This window comes from Anser brachyrhynchus (genome assembly GCF_964034855.1).
Source record: "Anser brachyrhynchus genome assembly, chromosome: 1".
NCBI classification, from domain to species: Eukaryota; Metazoa; Chordata; class Aves; order Anseriformes; family Anatidae; genus Anser; species Anser brachyrhynchus.
Genome location: NC_137694.1, coordinates 173,231,055 through 173,256,234, shown reverse-complemented (window position 1 = coordinate 173,256,234; position 25,180 = coordinate 173,231,055). Strand labels below are relative to the sequence as shown.

At 38.0% G+C, this 25,180-nt stretch overlaps 1 long non-coding RNA gene across 1 annotated transcript; it reads left to right on the top strand.

The window, feature by feature from the left end:
• Positions 1-10,595: 10,595 nt before the first annotated feature.
• LOC308176722 lies at positions 10,596-18,231 on the top strand. The gene is made up of 2 exons (XR_013938518.1): positions 10,596-10,990; positions 14,420-18,231. It is a non-coding gene; the product is annotated as an uncharacterized lncRNA (long non-coding RNA).
• The last annotated feature ends 6,949 nt before the right edge of the window (positions 18,232-25,180 follow it).

Here is a 25,180-nt window from a genome sequence, read left to right as displayed (position 1 = left end):
CTTTATTTCTATATTGCCTAGCATAAGAATTTCCAGCACTCATATAGGAATCTTTGGTTCTATTGCAGTATACAAGCAATTATGTGTTTAGAGGTGAAACTGTGCTAGAAATTGTCAAATGTGTCCATTTCTCATGACTTAAAAGGAAATACTTTAGCCTTCATAATCTACAGAAATACTTTAATGTGAAAAAAAAAAAAAGACACTGTAGAAGTTCCATTACTCTTCAGTGGAATGTATTCATCCACTTTATTGTATATATCACCTCTTCCCTATGACATGTAATTCTACTTCAATGACCTGCTGACATAAATGAAGATTTTATAGTTCTGGAGTGATGAGAAGTTCTGCTGAAACTGCCTGTGAATAACAATTCTCACATCATCAATGAACATTATCCATCACCTGATAGTGATCTAGTTGAAATCCTCCTCTGGAAATTCTGAATTTCATAATGCATAATGAAGAAAGATGGCATGTATTTAATTCTTACATAACAATGTGATAGTATTCCTGTAGCTGAAGCTGTGAAAGCATTTCCACAAGAAATGTCTTTTTGCCTTCCCCTTCCCCTTCCATTTCTGAAATGTTGCTTACCAGCTCAACCCCTTTTGGCTAACCTGGGAATTACATCCACATGTCTCTCATATTGATAGGATACTTCATTGCAGATAGGATTTAGTGGAGAAACTTGTCCTGAGGAAAAAATAGTACACAAAGTGATTACAGTTCTAAGGTGTGTAACCCTACTGACCTAACTCATATTTTCCAGCTGCACTGTGGAAATAGAATATTTTTTATTCTCTTAAGTACTAGGTCAATTATGTGAATCTGTTATTGATATAGATCCTTAGATTAAAACAACAACAACAACAAAAAGCCTTCTCCAGCATTAATTAGGGTGCTCTATCTGATCTATAAGTATAGAACAAACATTTCAAAATGCACAAAAGCAACAATGACATTCACTCCTTAGGATTGTTTTAAAACCGTTAACCTTGCATCTACTGAAAATGATCCTGGCTCAAAGAGGGCAGTATCATTCCCATCAGGAAATACTTACCTGGACAATGTGAGTTATCTTCTGCTATTTATCTATATTATTCAATAGCAATGACAATAAAGATTGAAAACAAGGTGGAAACAAAAATATTTACTGTTGTCTATTTACTGTTGTCTACTTTCCAAAAGAAAACCAAAATTATGTGTAATCTTCTGTGTTACTGTGGTGGTTTTACTTGGGTGGGCAGCCGAGCTCAACCACAGCCGCTCTCTAATTCCCCCTCCTCAACGGAAAAGGGGAGAAAATACGATGCAAAGGGATCAAGGGTTGAGATACGCATGGGGAGATCACTCAACAATTATCGTGACGGGCAAAACAGACTCAGCATAGGGAGACAGTAAGAGTTATTGCCTATTACTAACAAGCTAGAGAAATGAGAAACAAAGGAAAAAAAAACAAAACCAAAATGTCTTCCCCCATCCACCCTCTTCCACATCCTGCCCCGAGCAGCGCAGGGGAACAGGGAAGTGGGGATTGCGATCAGTCTCTAGCACTTTGTCTCCGCCACTCCTTCTTGGTCACTCTCTGTGCCTGCTTTATGTGGGGTCCCTCCCACAGGATGCAGTCCTTCCTGAACTGATCCTATGTGGGCTTCCCACAGTCAGCAGCTCTTCAAGAACTGCTCCAGATATGGGCCCATAACACGGGGCCGATCCATCAGGAGCACACTGCTCCAACCTGGGTTCCCCACGGGCAGCAGCTCCTGCCAGGTCACCTGCTCCTGCGTGGTCTACTCTCCACGGGCTACAGGTCTGGCCTGGAATTTGCTCCAGCAGGAGTCCTCCACAGGCTGTAGCCTCTTTCAGTGCAGGTCCACCTGCTCCACCGTGGTCTCCTCCATGGGCTGCAGCCTTTCCCTTTCCCTTTCCCTTTCCCTTTCCCTTTCCCTTTCCCTTTCCCTTTCCCTTTCCCTTTCCCTTTCCCTTTCCCTTTCCCTTTCCCTTTCCTTTCCCTTTCCTTTCCCTTTCCTTTCCCTTTCCCTTTCCCTTTCCCTTTCCCTTTCCCTTTCCCTTTCCCTTTCCCTTTCCCTTTCCCTTTCCCTTTCCCTTTCCCTTTCCCTTTCCCTTTCCCTTTCCCTTTCCCTTTCCCTTTCCCTTTCCCTTTCCCTTTCCCTTTCCCTTCCTTCCCTTCCCTTCCCTTCCCTTCCCTTCCCTTCCCTTCCCTTCCCTTCCCTTCCCTTCCCTTCCCTTCCCTTCCCTTCCCTTCCCTTCCCTTCCCTTCCCTTCCCTTCCTTCCCTTCCCTTCCCTTTCCCTTTCCCTTTCCCTTTCCCTTTCCCTTTCCCTTTCCCTTTCCCTTTCCCTTTCCCTTTCCCTTTCCCTTTCCCTTTCCCTTTCCCTTTCCCTTTCCCTTTCCTTTCCCTTTCCCTTTCCCTTTCCCTTTCCCTTTCCCTTTCCCTTTCCCTTTCCCTTTCCCTTTCCCTTTCCCTTTCCCTTTCCCTTTCCCTTTCCCTTTCCCTTTCCCTTTCCCTTTCCCTTTCCCTTTCCCTTTCCCTTTCCCTTTCCCTTTCCCTTTCCCTTTCCCTTTCCTTTCCTTTCCTTTCCCTTCCCTTCCCTTCCCTTCCCTTCCCTTCCCTTCCCTTCCCTTCCCTTCCTTCCCTTCCCTTCCCTTCCCTTCCCTTCCCTTCCCTTCCCTTCCCTTCCCTTCCCTTCCTTCCCTTCCCTTCCCTTCCCTTCCCTTCCCTTCCCTTCCCTCTCCTCCCCTTCCCTCCCCTCCCCTCCCCTCTCCTCCCCTCCCCTCCCCTCCCCTCCCCTCCCCTCCCCTCCCCTCCCCTCCCCTCCCCTCCCCTCCCCTCCCCTCCCCTCCCCTCCCCTCCCCTCCCCTCCCCTCCCCTCCCTTTTTTTCTATACTATGATATTGTTGACCCATGCTTATTTTGGGATCCTCTTTAACTTAGAGACCTGCAGAACTGCTACCTAGACAGGTGTTCCCCAATTTGAACGTGTACAATTTGTTATTTCTGTTTGTGTTTCTTCTAGCTGTCCCTATTGAGTTGCATCTTATTATTTCAAACCTATCTCCAATTTATCATGATTATTTTGAATTCTATTCCTGTCCTCCAAGACACTTTCTTTCCTGAGCTTGTGTATCATATGCAAATTTCATAGGCATTTATTCCAGTATCCAGGCTATACATACTGAACCTGCAGCATGGTATGTTTAGACTATGAAGCAGCCCTCTCAAGAGTAGTACATAGAACAGCAAAAGCAAACTAAAGTGATGTGGTACACAAAACAAGCAAATCACTAGAAAAGAAAATTAGCAGAATAAGAACCAAAGAAATCCTATATATGGTCTGTGCTGCAGGAGTGGTAATTGGTTTCAGATAGCTCTATCATTTGGCAAGATAATCGCTAGAATAAAAATCAGTACCAATTTATTTATTTATTTATTTATTTATCTATTTACTGTAGCTATTGTGTCTGTAAAGTCATCCTCGGGCATTTTTAGGAAAACTTTTTTCCTTGTCCTGAAGCTTTTAGATTATCCATGTATATATAGATTTGCAAGAGAATATCATGTTCCAAAATTCTGTATAAATAGAAGGATGGGCTTAGTGACTGATAAAGTAATCTCTGTTTCTTTTTACCTAGAACAATGGATCATCTGACTCTGCTTGTCCTTTCCATTTTAACCTCCACACTGCATAGTCATCAGGATGTTGCCACCTCCAGCTATAACCATAGCAACAAGAGGAAATATGGCACTGTTTTTTACCAGTTTTCATTTTCATTCCTTTCTCAATTTCAAGTTATTTTTATAGTTGAAGTAGAGTATGATTGCAATGTCAGTGAATTAAACACAGAGCAAATGCAAATATGCTATGCTATAGTACAGTTAAGCAACGTACATCAATTCTTCTCTTTCATCTTCACAGCACAGGGTGTAGATGCATGAGTCCCACAGTTGAAGATGAAGTAATCACAAAGTCATCAGATACACTTCTTTTTCTTCTCCAAACAGCAATCACAGATGACTTGGAACATATTAACATTATATTGTAATGGTATCAATAACAGTTATGGCCACTATGCCTGTGTAAAAATGTGGACTAATGTAGATGCTGTGTGCTTAATGCAGCCACTTCAAACTGGCTACTACCTTTTTTATATATATATATATATATATATATATATTATATTATATATATAATATATATAATATATATATTATATATATTCTGTTTATCTATATATATTATATTATATATATATATATATAAACAGAATATATATATATATTAACAGAATAATGTTTAAATAACAACTACTGGCTAGAATCATGAGTTTTCTTTCTTTCTGTCTTTAACTGTCATGTAACAGCTCTAGTCCAAATCCTACATCTTCAGCTACCTCTGGGCTAATTTACTTTCTGGCCTTAGTAGCATGAAATTTGGGGTTACTTCTGTTCATTGTGTTTCTTTCAATGGTGTGCCGAGGTTTGTGAATTATAAACATATAGAAAAATGATATAGCAACAACAATAAAATCATAATGAAACCAGAAAAATAGCAGATGATGATATTGGACATGGTGAAGTCATTGCTATGTGCAAAGACAGCCATGACATTGTAGTGGTGAAAACTTACAAAGTATGCTCTTTATGTCAGACTGAAAGGTTTACATACTTCTTTCAAAACAGTGTTTTATTTATTTGTTTATTTTTCCCACTGTATATAGTCTGGTTCTTCTACAGTGCATTTATTATCTTAAAATTCAATTAATAGAATGATAGTACAATTCTTTCACGCCGGTAATTACAGTTAATTCACATGGGATAAAAATTCCAGTCACACTAATGGTATTAAAGACTATATTGAAGACGGAGCAGATATTATCACTTTGTTAAGGCTACTTCAAAGATTCCATCATTTGGACTTGAAAGCGTAGAGTATTATCGTCTGACATTCTTGTTCAGAGCTTTTTCTGATGCAGGTCTTTGTGTGCAGTTGTGTATGTGCCAACATGCCTGGGTACCGTGGTGAGTATCTCTATGTACCCATGTCAGCTTGGCTGAATAATATAAATTTTAAAAAATATATATAAAAGAATATAGATTATTTTCTGCCTTTCCATGAGATATAGATCTGCTATTTGCATGTTTTTACTTTACTTTACTTTAATTTTACTTTAATTTACTTACTGAGTTGAAGCTTTGTATTTAATTGTGTAAAACAGTCTCTCTAAAATGGAGTCACATTCACAAGTAACAACAACAAAACAAACAAACAAACAATCAAACAAACAAACAAGGAGGTTATAGCACACCTCACTGTGTATCTGAACCTCAACCTGACAAAAAGAGATTTACTTTTGAGGACAGATATTTTTTAAACTGTAGGTATTTTTCATTTTCATCCCAAAACATGAAGATGTGCACAAATAGTAAGATTCTAAGAATGTTATCAAATTAATGAATGTTATATTGAATAGATGTAATCTGTAAGTATATTAGACTCAAAATGTAGGAGTTAGTTATCTAATTTTACTTAGTCATTCTACTATTGTATGAGTTACAACGTGACTTTACTAGGAATGCATGTGTAAGATTTAGCACATCTTTGCTTTAAATTTTCTGAATGACTTTGAAAACCAATGCACCTTTGGCAATTTGTTGCATATGTTTGAGTATTTTTTATCAACATTCAGCCAAGGGGTGAAAAGGTAAGATATGTTTACATTTTATAGTTATTTGTTTTGCATATAATTTTTTAACCTGAATTCTCACTAAGACCAACAGGAGTCTTCAACCATGTGAATAACATAAGTAAATGAAACAGTAAGGTTTTAGATTTTTCTTGTCATAGTTTCATAGAAAAAAAAAAAAAAAAACAAATAAACAAAAAAACTTCAAATAAGGTAGAAACAGAAAACAAGAAATAGGAGAAAGTATGTAACATTTCAAGTAAAGTTTCATTCCTGATCAACTAGGATCTTGTTCCTAGTTTAAGTTTTTATCATCAGTTGTGGTTTTTCCTAGACTTTATCACAGTAAGTATTTCATACGTCCTAAAATTTTCTTCAGTCATTAAATAAATTTTAGTTTTCAGTATCAATTTTCTAAATAAAATTTTGCTACATGTAGCTATAATTCCAACCTTTATTTTTATTAGTAGAAACAACTGCTATCATGTATCTCTCTCTGTCCTGTCAGTCCTCCTTTGCTACGCAGCTTTTTGTAAGGAAAGTAATTTGTCATTTCTGACATGAATATGTAGTTTCAGAAGACAATTTAGATATGGCAACAAGGTACAATGCTTCTCTTTTGTCTTCTGATGTATTTTACTATCCCTTATTTGTTTCTGATTTCATATTTGATTGGTATTTAAATTATTCTGATTGTCTTATTTGTCTCATGATACTTCATTACTCCTGTTTTGATGTTCTATGTATTTTCCTTCATATGTGCATTTAATCTTGAATAATTAATAAAAATAATTATAGGTCTCTAGATAATGATTTTGGCATGTATTCCTGTTAGCCGTCAGCTTACAAAATGCAATGATCCTATGAGGGTAGTTTCAAAAAGTCACATAATTCAATTATTCACTTGCACAGAACAAAAATCACAATGTGTTAATACTTTCCTATGGTGGATTTTATATTTTGGCAACAGATCACAGCAAGGCTGCAGCTTTTCAAATCTGGCAGAGTAAAGGAAAGACACCAGATGGAGTCCTCAGGTAACATACTGAAATTGATGTAGTTTATTAATACAGAAGTGTTTGAGTAGGCTGTGAATTAATCTCAGCCTTCAAAAGCAGCTTGACAGTGATTTGCCAGATTTTGGAGTTCATAGAAGAAGAAACCCTTGTAACTCCTGAAGTTATTTCACATATTTGCCTAGCTTTATTTTAAATAATTTTGGAAGGTTTATCTACCATTTGCCACTCTGTTCTTCTGTCTTTCCAGCCAAATAGATAGAGTTCAGCCTATCCATTTAAAAGGAACCCAGGCCGAATAATTATATACTCCAATTGTTCTCCATCTGCTGCTTGCTTGATCTACAAATGCCTTTTCTTGTACCAGGAAGCAAACAGCAGAAACTCAGCTGTTCAGAATTTCCATCTGGGAAATTGCAAGTTGCTATGCACCAGTACCTAGAAGAAGCTATTCCTGTTTATAGTTAAATACAGGTTACAATGTATAGGAAAGGAAATCATATTTAAATAATAATAATAAAAATAAAATTTTGTTTCCATTGGAGTAATGGTAAAAGCCAAGCAGAAAAAAATCATGTAGCTGAAAAGCTGACTATGACACCTTTTTATAAGCCAGAGCTCTGTAAGTTAGGACACATGATGCATCCTTGGAAATGTGAATGACAGAATATGCATATGGCACCAGGGAAATCCAGGAAACATTTCTTAGGGTCAGGTGCATGTTTCATCATTCTTCTGGATTCATGGGACTCCGAGCTTTTTATAAGAGAGACGTTTATTAAAACCATACTGTAATACCTACATTTCAAGAGCAACGCTAACAAAGGTACAAAAAAATGTTGTGCCTAAAGCTTGGAATGAAATGAAAAAAATCTTGTTCCTTTAAAATGCATATTTTGCACAAAGTAAATTTTTGCCAGCAGAAATATAGTTATTTATTTCTTATGTTTCCAAAATATGCATGACAACACTTTTCAAATGACAAGATTTACATTTCTTGCTTTTCAAAATCTATTTTAATATACTTTTTTTTTTTTACTATAGAGATAGTATTTTTTCTAGTTGAACTAAATGTTTTGTTTGAATAAAAAGATAATGCTTTGTTCTTTTTTAGTAGCAATGTTGATTTGTTCAAAAATTGAAGTTTTTTCAAAACAGCCAATTTAATTTAAAAGCTAGATTTCAATATTTTAACATGCTATAATTAAAAAAAAAAAAAAGTAAATAAAAATATATGACTTGAGGGTATACCAGACCACAATCTTCTACTAATAAAATGGAGGAAAGCAAAAACATAAGTGTAGACATAGAAGGAGGGAGAAAAGAATCTGATACTAATATACAACAACAACGGAACACAAAGTAATTAAAATGGGAAAAGCAGATATATAGTATTATAGATATTAACAGCTTCCTCAGTAAGTAAATCAAAATTAAGGTGTTGCCTCACTGACCTTTAGTCCTCTGAGTGGCCACTGAGTTCAAAAAAATTATTTACTTGATCAAGCATAAATGACAAGTACATATACATGCTCTTTGGTTAGTGTGAACTCAAAATTCTACCATGGTGCCAGGTCTCTTATTTAGACTGTATAACATGTAGATAAGTTTATGGAGTTTCCATTTGTGTGAAACGGAGGAGTTATCCTGGTGGTAACACATTCTAGTGGATAGAGCTTCTTACAGCTCTTCACCTAGGTACAGTTTCCTAATCCAGACCTGGCTCCCAGGGATGTCAATGCAACATATTTTGTTTCCGGTTTTTAATAGTCACTGATACACTTGTCCTTCTAATGTGCAAACATACTTTGAGGGGAAAGAAAGGGGATGAACCAGACTTGTCTTTTTCAAGGTTGCTGTCACTGTAAGGTTTCAAACACTGCTGGACTGATAAGGCTGGTGAAAAATATTATCTTGAATAGGTTGAGCCAGGGACTGAAGTTTGGAGAATGGCTCACCTGCAGGACAGGACAGAGAAATACTACTATACAAAATAGTTGGAATAGGGTTTTATATATATATATATATAAAAGGGTGGGGGGGGGGGGGGGGGCGGAACAGGACTGTGAGCTATTGAGTGCACCCTCAGTTAGTCTGCAGATGATACCAAGTTGGGAGGAAGCATCAAACTGCTGGTGGGTAAGAAGGCCTTGCAGAGGGACCTGGACAGGATGGGTCAATGGGCAGAGGTCAATGGGATGAGGTTCAACATGGTTAAGTGCTGGGTCATGCACTTGGGGCACAACAACCCCATGCAATGCTACCGGCTTGGGGCAGAGTGGCTGGAAAGCTGTGCTGAGAAAAAGGATCTGGGGATGTTGGTTGATGCTCACCTGAACATGAGCTGGCAGTGTGCCCAGGTAGGCAAGAAGGCCAGCGGCATCCTTGCTTGTATCAGGAATAGTGCAGCCAGCAGGACCGGGGAGGTGATCGTCCCCCTGTAGTCTGCTCTGGTGAGCCTGCACCTTGAGTACCATGTTTAGTTTTGGGTCCCTCACTACAAGAAAGACATCAAGGCCCTGAAGCATGTCCAGAGAAGGGCTATGAAGCTGGTGAAGGGTCTGGAACACAAGTCCTATGAGGAGTGGCTGAGGGGACTGGGATTGTTTGGTCTGGAGAAGGAGGAAGCTCAGGGGAGACCTTGTTGCTCTCTACAACTACCTGAAAGGAAAGTGTGGATATCTGGGGATGGGCCTCTTCTTGCCGATAACTAGCAATAGGACAGGAGGGAATGGCCTCAAGTTGTGCCAGGAAAGGTTCAGGTTTGGAAATCAGGAGAAATTTCTTCTCAGAAAGAGCATTTAGGCATTGGAACGAGTTGCCCAGGGAGGTGGTGGCATCACTCTTCCTGCGGGTGTTTAAGGAAAGGTTGGACAGGTTGCTTAGGGACATGGTTTAGTGGATGATATTGGTGGTAGGGGGATGGTTGGACTAGATGCTCTTGGAGGAATTTTCCAACCTTAATGATCCTATGTTTCTATGACTCTAGTTTATGATTTTGAGTAGAACATATGTTAAATGACTGATTTTTTTCCTGGCACTTGCACAGAATATGCTACATTTAAACATTGAGGAATATCACTATATAGCATATCCATGGCCAGGTGTTGGAATCAAGGATGCTACAGTGGTGGCCTCTCTGCGGAGAGTCCAGTGCTGACCCTTGCTGGACACAGCTGGTTTCAGTCAGCTCCAACGGCCCTGCTGCCTGGCACAGGTGGTTTCAGAAGCCAAGATGATGGCGCCTTGGGGAAGGCTGTGTAAGAAGGGGCAAAACACTTCACAGGCAGAGAGAGCAGTGACGAAAACTGTATGAGAAACAGTCCCTCAGACACTAAGGTCAGTGAAGGAGGGGAGGAAGTGTTCCAGACCACAGAGCAAAAGTTGCTTTGCAAGCCCATGAAGAGGACCATATAGGATGACATCCACACTGCAGCCCATAGAGAGGATCCACACGAGCCCAGCCTGGGAAGAAAGTTGAAGGAGGGAATTTGTTTCAGTTTGGGTATTTTTTCTCACCACCCTACTTTTTGTTGTTGTTGTTGTTGTTGTTGTTGTTTTGTTTGTTTAAATTGACAGTACATTAAATTAGTTCTCCCCAAGTCAAATTTGTTTTGCCAGTGATGGTAATTGGTAAGTGATCTCCCTGTTTTTATTTAGACCCACGAGCTTTTCATTTTATTTTCTCTCCCTCTCTAGTTGAGGCGGTGGAGTGAGAGAGCGGCTGGGTGGGCATCTGGCAGCCAACCAAGGTCAACTCACCACAACAGTCCATTTGAAACATGCCAGGCAATATGTGGAATTTTAAACTGCTTCTTTTATCAGCAGCAGTAACCCATGCGCCAGTATGTCTGCATTGTCACAATAAAGCATGTGTCAACATTCCCTTTGTAAAACCTCTACATTCTGGGGATTAGAAAAACATGGCATTAAATTTCTCTCTGAGCTAAAACTAAGCATACAGTATTTAGGCTGTAACAGCAATGCTGATGTTGTGTAAGGCTCATGTACTGTGACTACTAATATTTATTTCTCAAATGTTCAGTTTTGATGATCTCAGTGCTGGACCTGCAAAATTACTTAGGTACTGTAACATTGAATTTTGCAATTAATCACTTGCAGAGGGAAATCCACACATTGGAGTAACATGCCTGTGGTTCCTGTACAACATATTGAAAATTTTAAACTCTCAGAAGAGGGATCCCAGCTGGCAGCATGCTCAACAGAAAACTACCAAAGCTAATCACTGGAGACACTATGGAGAAGGTAATCTATTTCTTTCTTTCAAGGTAGAGAGAAAGTGTTTTTTTGTTTGGCTGGTTGGTTTTTTTTGCTTGTTTTTGTTTTTGTTGATTGGTTGATTGATTGGTTTTGGTTTTTTTTGTTGTTTTTTTGCTTTTTTGTTTTCTTAAAAGTGCTTGTGGTGTAAGTCTATTAAAGATACTGTATACTCATTTATCTTTTCATGTATGTGAGAGAGAAACTGCTTTTAATATGGCAACAAAATAAAATATTTTTAAAAAGGTATTTTCTGGTTGTTGTTTTTTGTTATTGTTTTTGTTTTCTTAATTGAGTAGGGATTTAGCCTACATGGAATTTTTGTAGTAGATAGTCTAGGAAGGATTAGCCTGCAAACACAACTTTATTGCAGAAAGAAACACTTCTTAAAATTTCTGTAAAAGTTTGTTCTGCTCTCAAATGTCTTTGAGTATGCAACATGAAATATTGATAAGATTTTTTTGCTACAACTATTTTGTCTGTGGTTTTATTATAAAGGTATTTTTTCTTGGTCCTTGAAGTTGAATGTAGAGTTCTCAAAAAAATTAAATGTATTTCAAGTGAAAATAGGGAAAAGCAAGTTTGATTAAGATAAGAGGTGTTGATACTCGGTGAAGGTATAATAAAAATGGTAATTAAAGTGTTTTATTCCACTTGTCCTCTGTTATATGTCTTTCAGCTTGTCAGGAAAAATTATTGCTTCTGGTGTTTTCATTCTAAGAACTGAACAAAATGATGAGGAATTAGAGAACAAAATCCTTATAGGAATGTATTTTTCAGTTACTGTATTGATTTTACCACTGAAATCTGTTGTGTGTTGGAGCAGATGTAAATTTGCAAGCTCTATCTTTTCTAATAATTTACAGAATTAATCACAACAACAGATACTCTTAAGTATATACCTTCCTCCTGTCTATTTAGAGTATTGTATGGAGAGCAAAATCCCTGCTGAACCATCAGAAATATAATTATTTCAATAGTTGCAATATGTGAAACAGTACTTCACATATGATAAGTGCTACAGGTCAAAGTATGATGTAAATACATTTTATGCTACTTACGTCCCAATGTACAAGAATCGTCAACACTAGAACAACTACTAAATGTAACATAACACATAATATTGGAAGATATCCTTTCTCAGCTATTTAAGACTGTAGGTTACTGTTTACAAAATCTACCTATTGAGAAAATCTACCTATTCATCCATTATTTTGGATGTAATCCAGGAATCTTTCGAAGTTTCAAAACTAAAATAAGAAGGAAGGAAAGAATGAAAGAATCCACTACCAGCAAAATAGGTGTGTTGAGGAATATGAAGCACAGAGAATGCAAAGCTCAAGTTCAGCAAGGTTCAGACCTCTTAGTGAGTCATGGCTGAACCTCATTGTGTCCAATAGCTGTGCAAATTAAGGTAGCCATGATCACTGATTTTACAGCAGCTCTCAGAGAAATTAAGTTCCCTTTATATACAGAACCATATTAACAATTAACAAAAAAACTAGCTCCTTCTGTGAAAGAAATAGGTTGGGAGAAAAAAATTCTTTTTCTCAGTTTGTGCTCAAGCAAGTACCACACAATTATTTGAGCCTTGCATTGTATATTAAAACTGACACTTTCTTTTAACATTCAACACATCTAGTTGTATGAAGACTCTGTTCCACCCTTTGCAAAAGTGTTACTCAGCAAAATTTCTCTCTTGGCATGTTTTATATTATGAATATTGGTCAAGCTGTGGATTTCAGAAAAAGGTAGCTTTGAAATTAATTAATGTGGACTTAATAATTAAAACAGCAGTATCAGCACCCAGTAATTTCTGCTACATTAGTCAGTTCACAGAGTTTATTTAGTTTATCTGAATTAATTAATTCTCCTTTCAGTGCAGTCATTTATTTTCAAGGCAACTGCTGTTTTGAACTATGCAGCCATCCTTGTGAAAAGAATTCAGTATGGTATTAGGGAATTATATTCTGCCTCTCTTTTTATCTTAAAAGCCTCTTAGTGTGCATAGTGGTTGTAATAGGAAAAAATGTGACTATTTTCCTAATAGAATGACATTTCCTAAGGTACATTTATTCATTTATGAGAAATACATTGCATCTTGTAAAGCATGAGCTGTTAAAACTGGCACATTAAAAGACTTGTCTGTTTTGCTCGGAGAAAATAAATAAATAAATAAATAAATAAATAAAAATGCCAATCTCTTATGCCAATAACTCCAAATTTCTAAGGCCAGATCCTGAATTACACCAGGCCTTCACTTCACACAGAAAAGAATGCAATTAGACGTTCTTTCAGGTTGTGATGCCATAAGACAGCTAGTAGTATGTAGCATTGGGCACAAACTAAAACAGCATTTGGAATCCTTCACAAAAGCCAAACACACTGTTACAAGTCTCCCACAATTACAAACATTACACGAATAGCCATTATGCTCAGGAAAAAAAACGAAAACAAAACAAAACAAAAAAAAACCTGATGTTGTTAGGATAAGTAATAAATAGATAGATTTGTTTGTATTTTGATAAGATATGGAATGTTTCATAGGCCTCAATGGACTAAAGATACAAAGTATGTTAAACTGAAATCTCTATGTAGCTAGTTTTCACTGAAATCTCCATAAACACTTTTTGAAATTTTCAGTTACAGAAAAGTCTGAAGCAGACAACTTGTCATAACAATTCAACAAAAAACACCCCAGTAACCAATCATTTCTGGTTGATGCCAGGGAAAAATAAATAAACAAATGAATAAATAAATAAATAGAAAATTGAAATTAAGCCTTTATTTTCTTTAGAGTTCTTTGAAAAAAAGTGTTCTGATCACCTAAACAAATTTTAAAAGGGGCATCCAATTACTCTCTGAATAAAAGACACAGGGAATAAATAAACAGGCAGCCAACAGAGAAGATCAGTAGTTCATTGCAGACCTAGAAATATATATATTTTTCTAAATTCTTATTTAAAAATCTCTGTACAATTTCAAATTACTTCCAGAATTGCTAATTTAATGTAATCTTTCAAAGCAACTGTAAAAATATGACCAAATTTTGACAGCCAACACTATACTATCTTCACATGTTTCTTACAATAATATTTCTGGTACGTAATGTGCTTTTGTAACTGTAATATTTTTCCCATTTATAGGAAAGGGAAAAAAAATCTTAAATATTTTACATATAACACCCCAGATACAGTCTACATTGCAGAACAATAAATACATATATTCCTTCCACATAGTTACTGACATTTTGATGTAAAACTAGTTTTCTTTAAAAAAAAAAAAAAACAACTTCCTATGCATTTTATTATTTTCTTTTATTATATGGAATGCTAATTACATTCCTTTACCTTTACCTGTTTTTTTTGTTTTGTTTTGTTTTTGTTCTTGTTTGTTCTCTGTTTGTTTTATAAATAGCATAAATAACTGGTAAATTTAACCTGTGAGCTTGCCCTTGATGAAGAACAGAAGTGTTTCCATCTGTATCTGTACTGGGTTTCTATGGCAAAGTTTTGATAGTGGCGGGACCACAAGGTGGCTTCTGTGAGAAGAATCCAGAAGTTGACCCATGTTTGATAAGGTGCCCGCTGTTCGCCAGAGCCAGGACAATAAGCGATGTTTGTGCCTCTGTAAGAGCATATTTAAGAAAGGACGAAAAAAATTCTGGGAGACATCAGCTGGGAGAGAGAGAGAGGAGTGAGAAACAGCCTTGCAGGCGCCAAGGTCAGTGAAGAAGGAAGGGGAGAGTTGCTCCAGGACCTGCAGCTAGTTCCCCTGCGGCCTGTGGTGAGGCCCATGGTGAAGCAGACTGTCCCCCTGCAGCCCATGGAGTTCCACAGTGGAGCAGGGTTCCATGCTGCAGCCCATGGAGGAGACCACGGTGGAGCAGGTGGACCTGCACTGAAAGAGGCTACAGCCTGTGGAGGACTCCTGCTGGAGCAAATTCCAGGCCAGACCTGTAGCCCGTGGAGAGTAGACCACGCAGGAGCAGGTGACCTGGCAGGAGCTGCTGCCCGTGGGGAACCCAGGTTGGAGCAGTGTGCTCCTGATGGATCGGCCCCGTGTTATGGGCCCATATCTGGAGCAGTTCTTGAAGAGCTGCTGACTGTGGGAAGCCCACATAGGATCAGTTCAGGAAGGACTGCATCCTGTGGGAGGGACCCCACATAAAGCAGGCACAGAGAGTGACCAAGAAGGAGTGGCGGAGACAAAGTGCTAGAGACTGATCGCAATCCCCACTTCCCTGTTCCCCTGCGCTGCTCGGGGGCAGGATGTGGAAGAGGGTGGATGGGGGAAGACATTTTTGGTTTTGTTTTTTTTTCCTTTGTTTCTCATTTCTCTAGCTTGTTAGTAATAGGCAATAACTCTTACTGTCTCCCTATGCTGAGTCTGTTTTGCCCGTCACGATAATTGTTGAGTGATCTCCCCATGCGTATCTCAACCCTTGATCCCTTTGCATCGTATTTTCTCCCCTTTTCCGTTGAGGAGGGGGAATTAGAGAGCGGCTGTGGTTGAGCTCGGCTGCCCACCCAAGTAAAACCACCACAGTAACACAGAAGATTACACATAATTTTGGTTTTCTTTTGGAAAGTAGACAACAGTAAATAGACAACAGTAAATATTTTTGTTTCCACCTTGTTTTCAATCTTTATTGTCATTGCTATTGAATAATGTGGATAAATAGCAGAAGATAACTCACATTGTCCAGGTAAGTATTTCCTGATGGGAATGATACTGCCCTCTTTGAGCCAGGATCATTTTCAGTAGATGCAAGGTTAACGGTTTTAAAACAATCCTAAGGAGTGAATGTCATTGTTGCTTTTGTGCATTTTGAAATGTTTGTTCTATACTTATAGATCAGATAGAGCACCCTAATTAATGCTGGAGAAGGCTTTTTGTTGTTGTTGTTGTTTTAATCTAAGGATCTATATCAATAACAGATTCACATAATTGACCTAGTACTTAAGAGAATAAAAAATATTCTATTTCCACAGTGCAGCTGGAAAATATGAGTTAGGTCAGTAGGGTTACACACCTTAGAACTGTAATCACTTTGTGTACTATTTTTTCCTCAGGACAAGTTTCTCCACTAAATCCTATCTGCAATGAAGTATCCTATCAATATGAGAGACATGTGGATGTAATTCCCAGGTTAGCCAAAAGGGGTTGAGCTGGTAAGCAACATTTCAGAAATGGAAGGGGAAGGGGAAGGCAAAAAGACATTTCTTGTGGAAATGCTTTCACAGCTTCAGCTACAGGAATACTATCACATTGTTATGTAAGAATTAAATACATGCCATCTTTCTTCATTATGCATTATGAAATTCAGAATTTCCAGAGGAGGATTTCAACTAGATCACTATCAGGTGATGGATAATGTTCATTGATGATGTGAGAATTGTTATTCACAGGCAGTTTCAGCAGAACTTCTCATCACTCCAGAACTATAAAATCTTCATTTATGTCAGCAGGTCATTGAAGTAGAATTACATGTCATAGGGAAGAGGTGATATATACAATAAAGTGGATGAATACATTCCACTGAAGAGTAATGGAACTTCTACAGTGTCTTTTTTTTTTTTTTCACATTAAAGTATTTCTGTAGATTATGAAGGCTAAAGTATTTCCTTTTAAGTCATGAGAAATGGACACATTTGACAATTTCTAGCACAGTTTCACCTCTAAACACATAATTGCTTGTATACTGCAATAGAACCAAAGATTCCTATATGAGTGCTGGAAATTCTTATGCTAGGCAATATAGAAATAAAGATGCAACGGTACAAAAACAAAAATGGTTTTCCTACCATCACTACATACGCAGGCAGAAGAAATGATCAGAGGACTATAGAATAGAATTCCTTAAAAGATTATTTCATCAACTGAGATGAAATAATTATTTGTACATTGATTTTTACATTATTGCATTCCAAGTGTAACTGTGGAAGGGGCTCAAGTGAATCTATATCATTGCAATATTAAAAGAACAACCAGTATTCATCTAGTCAGTTGCAGTGTTTCAGCTGACGGAAAAAGTACTAAATCATAGTAGTTTAATAGTACTAAATCAGTACCTATTCAGAGAAACAAATATGCCTTTTTCATATATTTTACATTTCTAACTTGTCAGCTTTGCTAATTTGTTTATGAGTAACTTATGTGGAAAATACAGGTGATTTTACTCAGTACATATTAATTTATTTTATAACTCTTCAGCTACTGCAACTGTTCTATTTAATGCATCTTTCTCCATCAAAGAGAACTGGAACTGAAATTCTATCTGAATGGATTCTATCAGGATTTCCTCCACCTTTTAGTTTAATCTTTATCTGGTCTTATCACTGTAATCCCATTCCCCCAGAAACATCAATATAAATTATCTATATTAGTTGCTTTGATGAGGCCACATCATAGTGTAACAAACATTTCACTTGTTAAATGTGATGCACTTTGAACTGTCATTCGGTGTTTGTTTGTTTATTTGTTTATACACATTTCTAAATTTTCAGTTTTAAATTAATTGTTGGGTAGGAGGAGCATCTGTTCGGCCTATATTTGGTTTAGCTATAATTGGGATAATGTTTGTTAACCAAGAAAGGCAGGATAGATTGCAGCAGAGCAATTTTGAGATCATATTAGCCATCAGACTCAGTTATAAACCAGTTTTCACTGTCATTGATCTTTACGTGAAACTTCCATCAGTAAAATCACTGGGGAATACAACTAACCTAAGAAAACATTATATTTGGTCATCCTCTTGTCCCCCTGCTTCATTTATCTGCTTCATTAGACAGTAGAAAGTGACCATGTACTGTATTTGTAGAAGCACGTGCAAAAAAACAACCAAGTTTATCTAGTATTAAGATACAAAACTTAGCATATTGATGGAAGATAAGTTTGTGTTAGCTACAAACGTATTCCAGCCCACATATATCTCGCTGACCCTTTTCTTGCTTTTTTTTTTTTATTTTTGAGAAAACTTATTTCTAGACAGTGTAGGGCCCTTTAAAGCTATATAAGGATCTAATCTAAAGGCAATTTATTGGAAATACATTAATATTTATTTAATTGTCCAGTAATTAAAATATTGGTGCATTTGGAAATTATTGCGTCTGCTTATTTGCACGGTCTTGCAAAAGCATTGTGCTGTTCACTTAGCTTAAGCAAATATGGAGAAATCAATGACAGTATCCATAAACAAGCAGTAGTAATAAATAAAGAAAGAAAAATAGATAATATGTTGGGCAATCATTTATTTAAAAATAAAACAAAACAAGCTAAACCAGAGGACAATTAGAAATCAATCGGGGAGGGGGAGGGGAGGGGAGGGGAGGGGAGGGGAGGGGAGGGGAGGGGAGGGGAGGGGAGGGGAGGGGAGGGGAGGGGGGGGAGGGGGGGGAGGGGGGGAGGGGGGGGAGGGGGGGAGGGGGGGGAGGGGGGGAGGGGGGGAGGGCGGGAGGGGAGGAAGGAAGGAAGGAAGGAAGGAAGGAAGGAAGGAAGGAAGGAAGGAAGGAAGGAAGGAAGGAAGGAAGGAAGGAAGGAAGGAAGGAAGGAAGGAAGGAAGGAAGGAAGGAAGGAAGGAAGGAAGGAAGGAAGGAAGAGGAAGGAAGGAAGGAAGGAAGAGGAAGGAAGGAAGGAAGAGAAATAAAAGAGGAAAGAAAAAAAAAGAAAAGAAGAAAAGGGAGGGGAGGGGAGGGGAGGCGAGGGGAGGGGAGGCGAGGGGAGGGGAGGCGAGGGGAGGGGAGGCGGTGAGGGAAGGGAAGGGAAGGGAAGGGAAGGGAAGGGAAGGGAAAGGAAGGGAAGGGAAGGGAAGGGAAGGGAAGGGAAGGGAAGGGAAGGGAAGGGAAGGGAAGGGAAGGGAAGGGAAGGGAAGGGAAGGGAAGGGAAGGGAAGGGAAGGGAAGGGAAGGGAAGGGAAGGGAAGGGAAGGGAAGGGAAGGGAAGGGAAGGGAAGGGAAGGGAAGGGAAGGGAAGGGAAGGGAAGGGAAGGGAAGGGAAGGGAAGGGAAGGGAAGGGAAGGGAAGGGAAGGGAAGGGAAGGGAAGGGAAGGGAAGGGAAGGGAAGGGAAGGGAAGGGCCCTCCCAGTGCCTCACAGTAAAGATTTTTTTTTCCTAATATGCAGTCTGAACCCCCTCTATTGCAGCTTTCATGGACCATAGAATCATAAAATCATTAACGTTGGAAAAGACCTCTAAGATCATCTGGTTCAACCATCCCCCTACCACCAATATTACCCACTAAACCATGTCCCTAAGCACCATGTCCAACCTTTCACAGAATCACAGAATCATGTAGGTTGGAAGAGAGTTCCAACATCACCTAGACCTCCAACATCACCTAGTCCTCCACCCACCTATGACCGAACACTAACAAGTCTTCCACTAAACCATATCACTAAGCCTATTCCAATGCCTAACAACCCTTTCAGTAAAGAAGTTTTTCCTGATGCCCAACCTAAACCTCCCCTGGTGCAACTTTAGCTCTTTCCCCCTTGTCCCATCACCAGGCATGTGGGAGAGTAGACCAGTACCCACCTTGCTACAGCCTCCTTTAAGGTACCTATAGAGAGCAATAAGGTCGCCCCTGAGCCTCCTTTTCTCCAGGCTAAACAACCCCAGCTCCCTCAGCCGCTCCTCATAAGACTTGTTCTCCAGACCCCTCACCAGCTTCGTTGCTCTGCTTTGGACACGGTCCACCCACTAAACCATGTCCCCAAGCACCATGTTCAACCTTTCCTTAAACACCTCCCAGGAAGTTGACTCCACCACTTCCTTGGGCAACCTGTTCCAATGCCTAACTATTTTTCTCTGAGATCAACATGAACAATAGTTCCCAGGTACTCCTTCTTGTCCTTCTTTAAGACAGGAGTAGCATTTGCTTTCACACAGTCTTTGGGCACTTCTCCCAGCTATCATGATCAATGAAAGGTTATACAGAGTTAACTTGCAATCACATCTACCAGTTACCTCAGCACTCATGGGTGCATCCCATGAAGGCCCATAGACTTGCAAATGTCCAATTTGCTCAAGTATTCTCTGACTTGGTCTTCTTCCATGAAAGTTACATCTTCCTTGTTCCAGCTTTTTGCTCTGGTCTATGGGACCTGGGAGTCCTGAAAGCCAGTCTTGCTAGTAAAGAGTGAGGCAAAGAAGGCATTTAGTACCTTGGCCTGTGCAACCAGTCTCCTCTTTCCTTCAGAAGAGGGCCCACATTTTCTCTAGTCTTCCTTTTGTAACTTATATACTTCTAGAAGCACTTATTGTTTCCTTTGCTATCCCTGGTCAAATTCAAATCCATCTGGGCTTTAAAGTCAGGGTAGTTGAATTCCCCTGGCAGAATCAGTGCCTGCCTGTGTGACATTTCATGTAGCTGAAGAAAGAACTGTTCATCATCTTCCTAGCTTGGGGCTTCACTTGATCCGCTGGACTTAACACTAGCTGTTTGAAATGTCTAAATATGAACGAGGTGTCTAATTTCTCATTATGAAATGTCCCTTATCTATTATAATTCCACAAACTATTGCACAACACATGCCACAATGACTTTTTAATTAAGAATAATTAATTTTATCTGATTAGATGATTGATGCCAACAAATACAAAGTAAGGTGTTGAAAATAAGTAATGGGACCATATGTCAGGCAAGTAGACTAGGAAGAAATGAAGCAGTAGTTACATCAGCACTGACAAAAGAAATGTTTAACATCAGAAAAGGTCCAAGCTAGAAATTCATATCCCCATTGCCTTTTGTCCTGGTTTTGGCTAGGATAGAATTAATTTTCCTCCTAGAACCTGGTATGGTGCCGTGTTTTGGATTTAAGTTGAGAACAATGTTGATAATGTGCTGATGTTTTTTTTTTTTTAATTGTTGCAGAGAAATGTTTACACTAAGCCAAGGACTTTTCAGCTTCTCACACTGCCTTGCCAGTGAGGAGGCTGGGGGTGCACAAGGAGCTGGGAGGGGACAGAACCAGGACAGCTAACCCAAACCGGCCAAAGCTATATTCCATACCATATGGTGTCATGCGGAACAATTAATATGGGGTGGCTGGCTGGGGTGGAGGCGACTGCTGCTTGGGGATGGGCATTGATCAGTGGGTGGTGAGCAATTGTGTTGTGCATCGCTTGTTTTGTACACGTTAGTTTTATTATTATTATTATTATTATTATTTCTCTTCCTTTTCTGTCCTATCAAACTGTCTTTATCTCAACCCACAAGTTTTTGCTTTTTTTTTTTTTTTTTTCTGATTCTCTCCCCCATCCGACTGGGGGGCGACGAGTGGGAGGTTAGTGAATGGCTGTGCACTGCCGGCTGAGTTAAACCACAACAGGTATTTATAAGTGTATGCTATTTTAAACGACAAGACTTTATGTGAATGCTTATCTTACAGTAGCTGGATCCCATGTGTAAGTCTTCAGTGTATAAGACTCCTCAGACTTTAAATCGTAAAAAGATCAATTGAATTCCTAGGTTTGATTCCTAAACTGTCTTCATGTCTGAGGGTTACTGAGATTTTATACACTTTGTTATGTTATAATATTTTACAGAGGTGACAATACCTGAAAAATGTAGAGCTTAGTGAGATGTAGAGCTTAGTGATATGGTTTAGTGGAGGACTTGTTAATGGTAGGTCAGAGATTGGACTAGGTGATCTTGGAGGTCTCTTCCAACCTAGATGATTCTGTGATTCTGTGAAAAAGTGATATTTTTTTTTTCTTTCTAGATAAAATTCTTATTGTATTCTTTTAATAATAACAATAATTAATAATAATAATAATGATGTATTTGTATTTGAAATACAAAGCTATTTCATCTATATTTCTAAGGAAATAAAACACTAGTTTACTCCTAGTCAACTCCTAGCAACTGTAATAAAGCACCAAGAATAAGAAAGCAATAAGACTGATGAGCATGGATTCTGAAAATCCCCAAATTCGAATGAATGCATAGGAGGGAGAAATACTGGATTTCTTCCATTGGGTAGGGAAGGTGAGTGAACAGCTATGTGGTGCTGAGCTGCCGGCCAGGTTAAACCACAACACCTTTGAAGAATGTATGCAGCTAAGTAAGACGTATTCACAATTTTCTATTGATAGACCAGCCTGAGACTGCCTAAAATGTTGTCTGTAATGTAGACGTGATATTTATGCCTTATAGGGAAGATCCCACAAACGGCTGGTCAGACTTTGACTGGTAACTTTAGATACTTGAAAATATGTGGCGACTGATTAGCTAATGTTACTGATCTCAGCGTAGACAGGACTGTAATTAGGACTATGATAAAGGGAATCATGCACATAAACTGTTTGGGCTGGATTGTCCCACAGTCCCGCAAGGCTTAAATCTGAGTACTGGAATGAATCAAAATACAGTAGATATAAGAGGTTTCCATTCGAAAGGCATTTCAAACATAGCCACTTGACTCTGCCATTCTAGTCTAGCTTTCTACCCAGAGGGGGTTGTTCTTTTGGAACCAACTGTTGACAAGTAGAAAAGGTATAAAATGTATAGAAAATAAAAGTAAAGTTGCTTGTTCTTTGAGTCATCTTGTGTTTGGGGATAAAGAATATTATGTCTCTTTTATAAACAACAAAGATTGCATCAGGAACTCCTGATTCAATTTCATCAGTTTCTTCTACTGAAAACAAGATACTGAGGCCTGAACTTTGACTTGGTAAACAAGGTTTATATTGTAGACAGCCTCCAAAATATTAAACAAACTAACAAACAAACAAACAAAACCTACCATAATTAAAAACAGGAGAGCAATGAATAGTTAAAGTTTAAAATGCTCTGCCATGAAAGCAGAAAGGTAGGTTATTAATTTGGAGTCCACTTCAAATGAAGTTAGTGCTGTAACGTATTTGCTGTATTTGTATAATTTAAATACAAAAACTCCTGTTAACTAGAATTCTCACATACAAGTGAAAAATCTCAAAAAGATCATATTGTCTTTCTCACTGAGCCCATCGACAGCAAAATTATTCTGCCCAAGGCACAGGAAACAAATACTGTTAAGTACAACACTATTTCTGTTACGATTTCTCTACTGTCCTCAGGGACTGTCATGTTTCTGATACCAATTTCTTTATATGTTGTCTTTTTGTTACAAGTCTTTCTGCCCTTGTATACGCTCAGTCTGTTCATCTGCGTTCACAGCTATGAACTTTCAAGACTGGAGGGACAACCAAGGACAACAGTTCTTTCTGAAGCATTAGTGTTGTACTAAGAATAAAGATAAACTACCTCATTTCATAGGAACCCTGAGCCTGCTCGCACAATAGTATTAGACAATGTAAATAAATGTATTACTGTTTTGACTTTCTCGGTAACATTCAAAATATCTGAAGTATCTACTAATAAGCTCTCATATTTATGTATACTCTCATCTTGTTCTTATTGTGCTTTATACAAAATCCTATTATTCAAGCTTCACTAAAGAACAGGGAATGAGTTTCACCCTTGATAAATATAACCCTAATAAAAATATAGAGCTATACCGTTATCACTACCTAATATTTATAGAAAACTGTAGGCATGTGCTATGCTTTCCAAAGGAAGAAACCTTCTGAGCTGCTAAATTTCCGTAAGTTAAATAAAAGACAATGTAAACTGTTGCAATGTAGGGCATAGGACAACTCTCATCAGTGCTGAAGAGTGTTAATTTTCACAAAACAGGGAGAAATAGCTTATAGTATGGATCTTAAGGGAATTCTTTAAAAAGAAAATATAGATGAAGACATGGTTCATTGTAGTTGTATAGATGCAATGTATGCAGTTGTTGATTCATACCTCCTTGTTGACCTGAATTGATCTCATCAAATTTTAGATAACAAAAATCACCCATTCTAGTCTATAAAATATAGACATGTTCAGAAGCTGAATCGGATCTCAAAGAATTCCAGAAAAAGAGAAAGAAAAAAAAAAAAAAAAAGGTGTTTTAATGTAGATGGGAAGCCCTGGCTAATCATAAAGATATTTTTGAATATGTTTTCTATTTTCTTCCAATGCTTATATGCCTTCACATATATGGATATGCACATATTATACTCTGGTCAGTATTGCAAAACAAACTGTTAACTTGGTCTGTATTGCTACCAAAAAGATGACTGTGGAGCAATCCAGTTAAACAAAGTGGTTGAATGACCAAGAATCTAGTACTAAATTTTGGTTTTGAAATTTGGTTATGTTCTCCTGCCAATATAAATCTCCTGTAGAAAAGCCTACATCTAAGCAATGTGGATACAAGTTTGTCCATACCTCTTCTCCTCAAGTCCAAGAATTTATCCCTGTTTTTTTGTTTGTTTTGTTTTTATGTAGCAATACAAACAAAACTAAATAATTTAGCCAAAATGCCTTCAAAAACATGAAGCAAAGCAAAATACTGTATTAACTATCTTTCTTCAGGTACATACTGATGACCCACTTCGATCATGATGCCTGGAGGAAAAATAATCACCGATACTCGAAAAGTAAATGAAGATTATCAGCCTTATTAATACCTCTATTATTAATATCTCTATTTCACATATATCTTCAAGAAGTAAGATCTCAAGCTTGCAGCTTGTGTGTAATTGAAATAGGCTATACTTTCCTATTAAAATTGTGTTAGTCTTCCTTCCTCTTCTCATTTAAATTGTTTTCTCTTTTCTTAAGTTAAACTGCAAGCTCGTGTGGAAAATGACTGTCTGATAGTACTTCTTCAACAGCACTGAATTTATCTCTGACATAATGTAACCAGAGCCCTCCAGACATTTCACTTCACACATTGCACCACAATTACTAAATAAACAAAGGTTATTAATTCATCCTGCATTTCTCCTTAACAACTTTATTTCTATTTGTAAATAAGTTAATCCAAAGAAAATATTGATAAAGATTCAAATTATTATTGGTAGTAAAGTGGAAATTTATCCTCAGTCTTAGCTGTTTTCTACCTGAGCTATTTGACTAATACTCTGTTATAGCTTATGTAAACCAGGACAACACATTGGCAACTGTGATAAAATTAAGTTTACAGAATTTCTGGATATCTTGGATGTTCAACATAAATTGCATGATTCTACATTTACTAACCAATAAAAAGTGTGTTTGTTTGTTTGTTTGTTTTAAGGAATTAGAAACACTAAGCCCATTATTGTGTACATATGACTAATACTTAAAGCCAACTGTATTATAT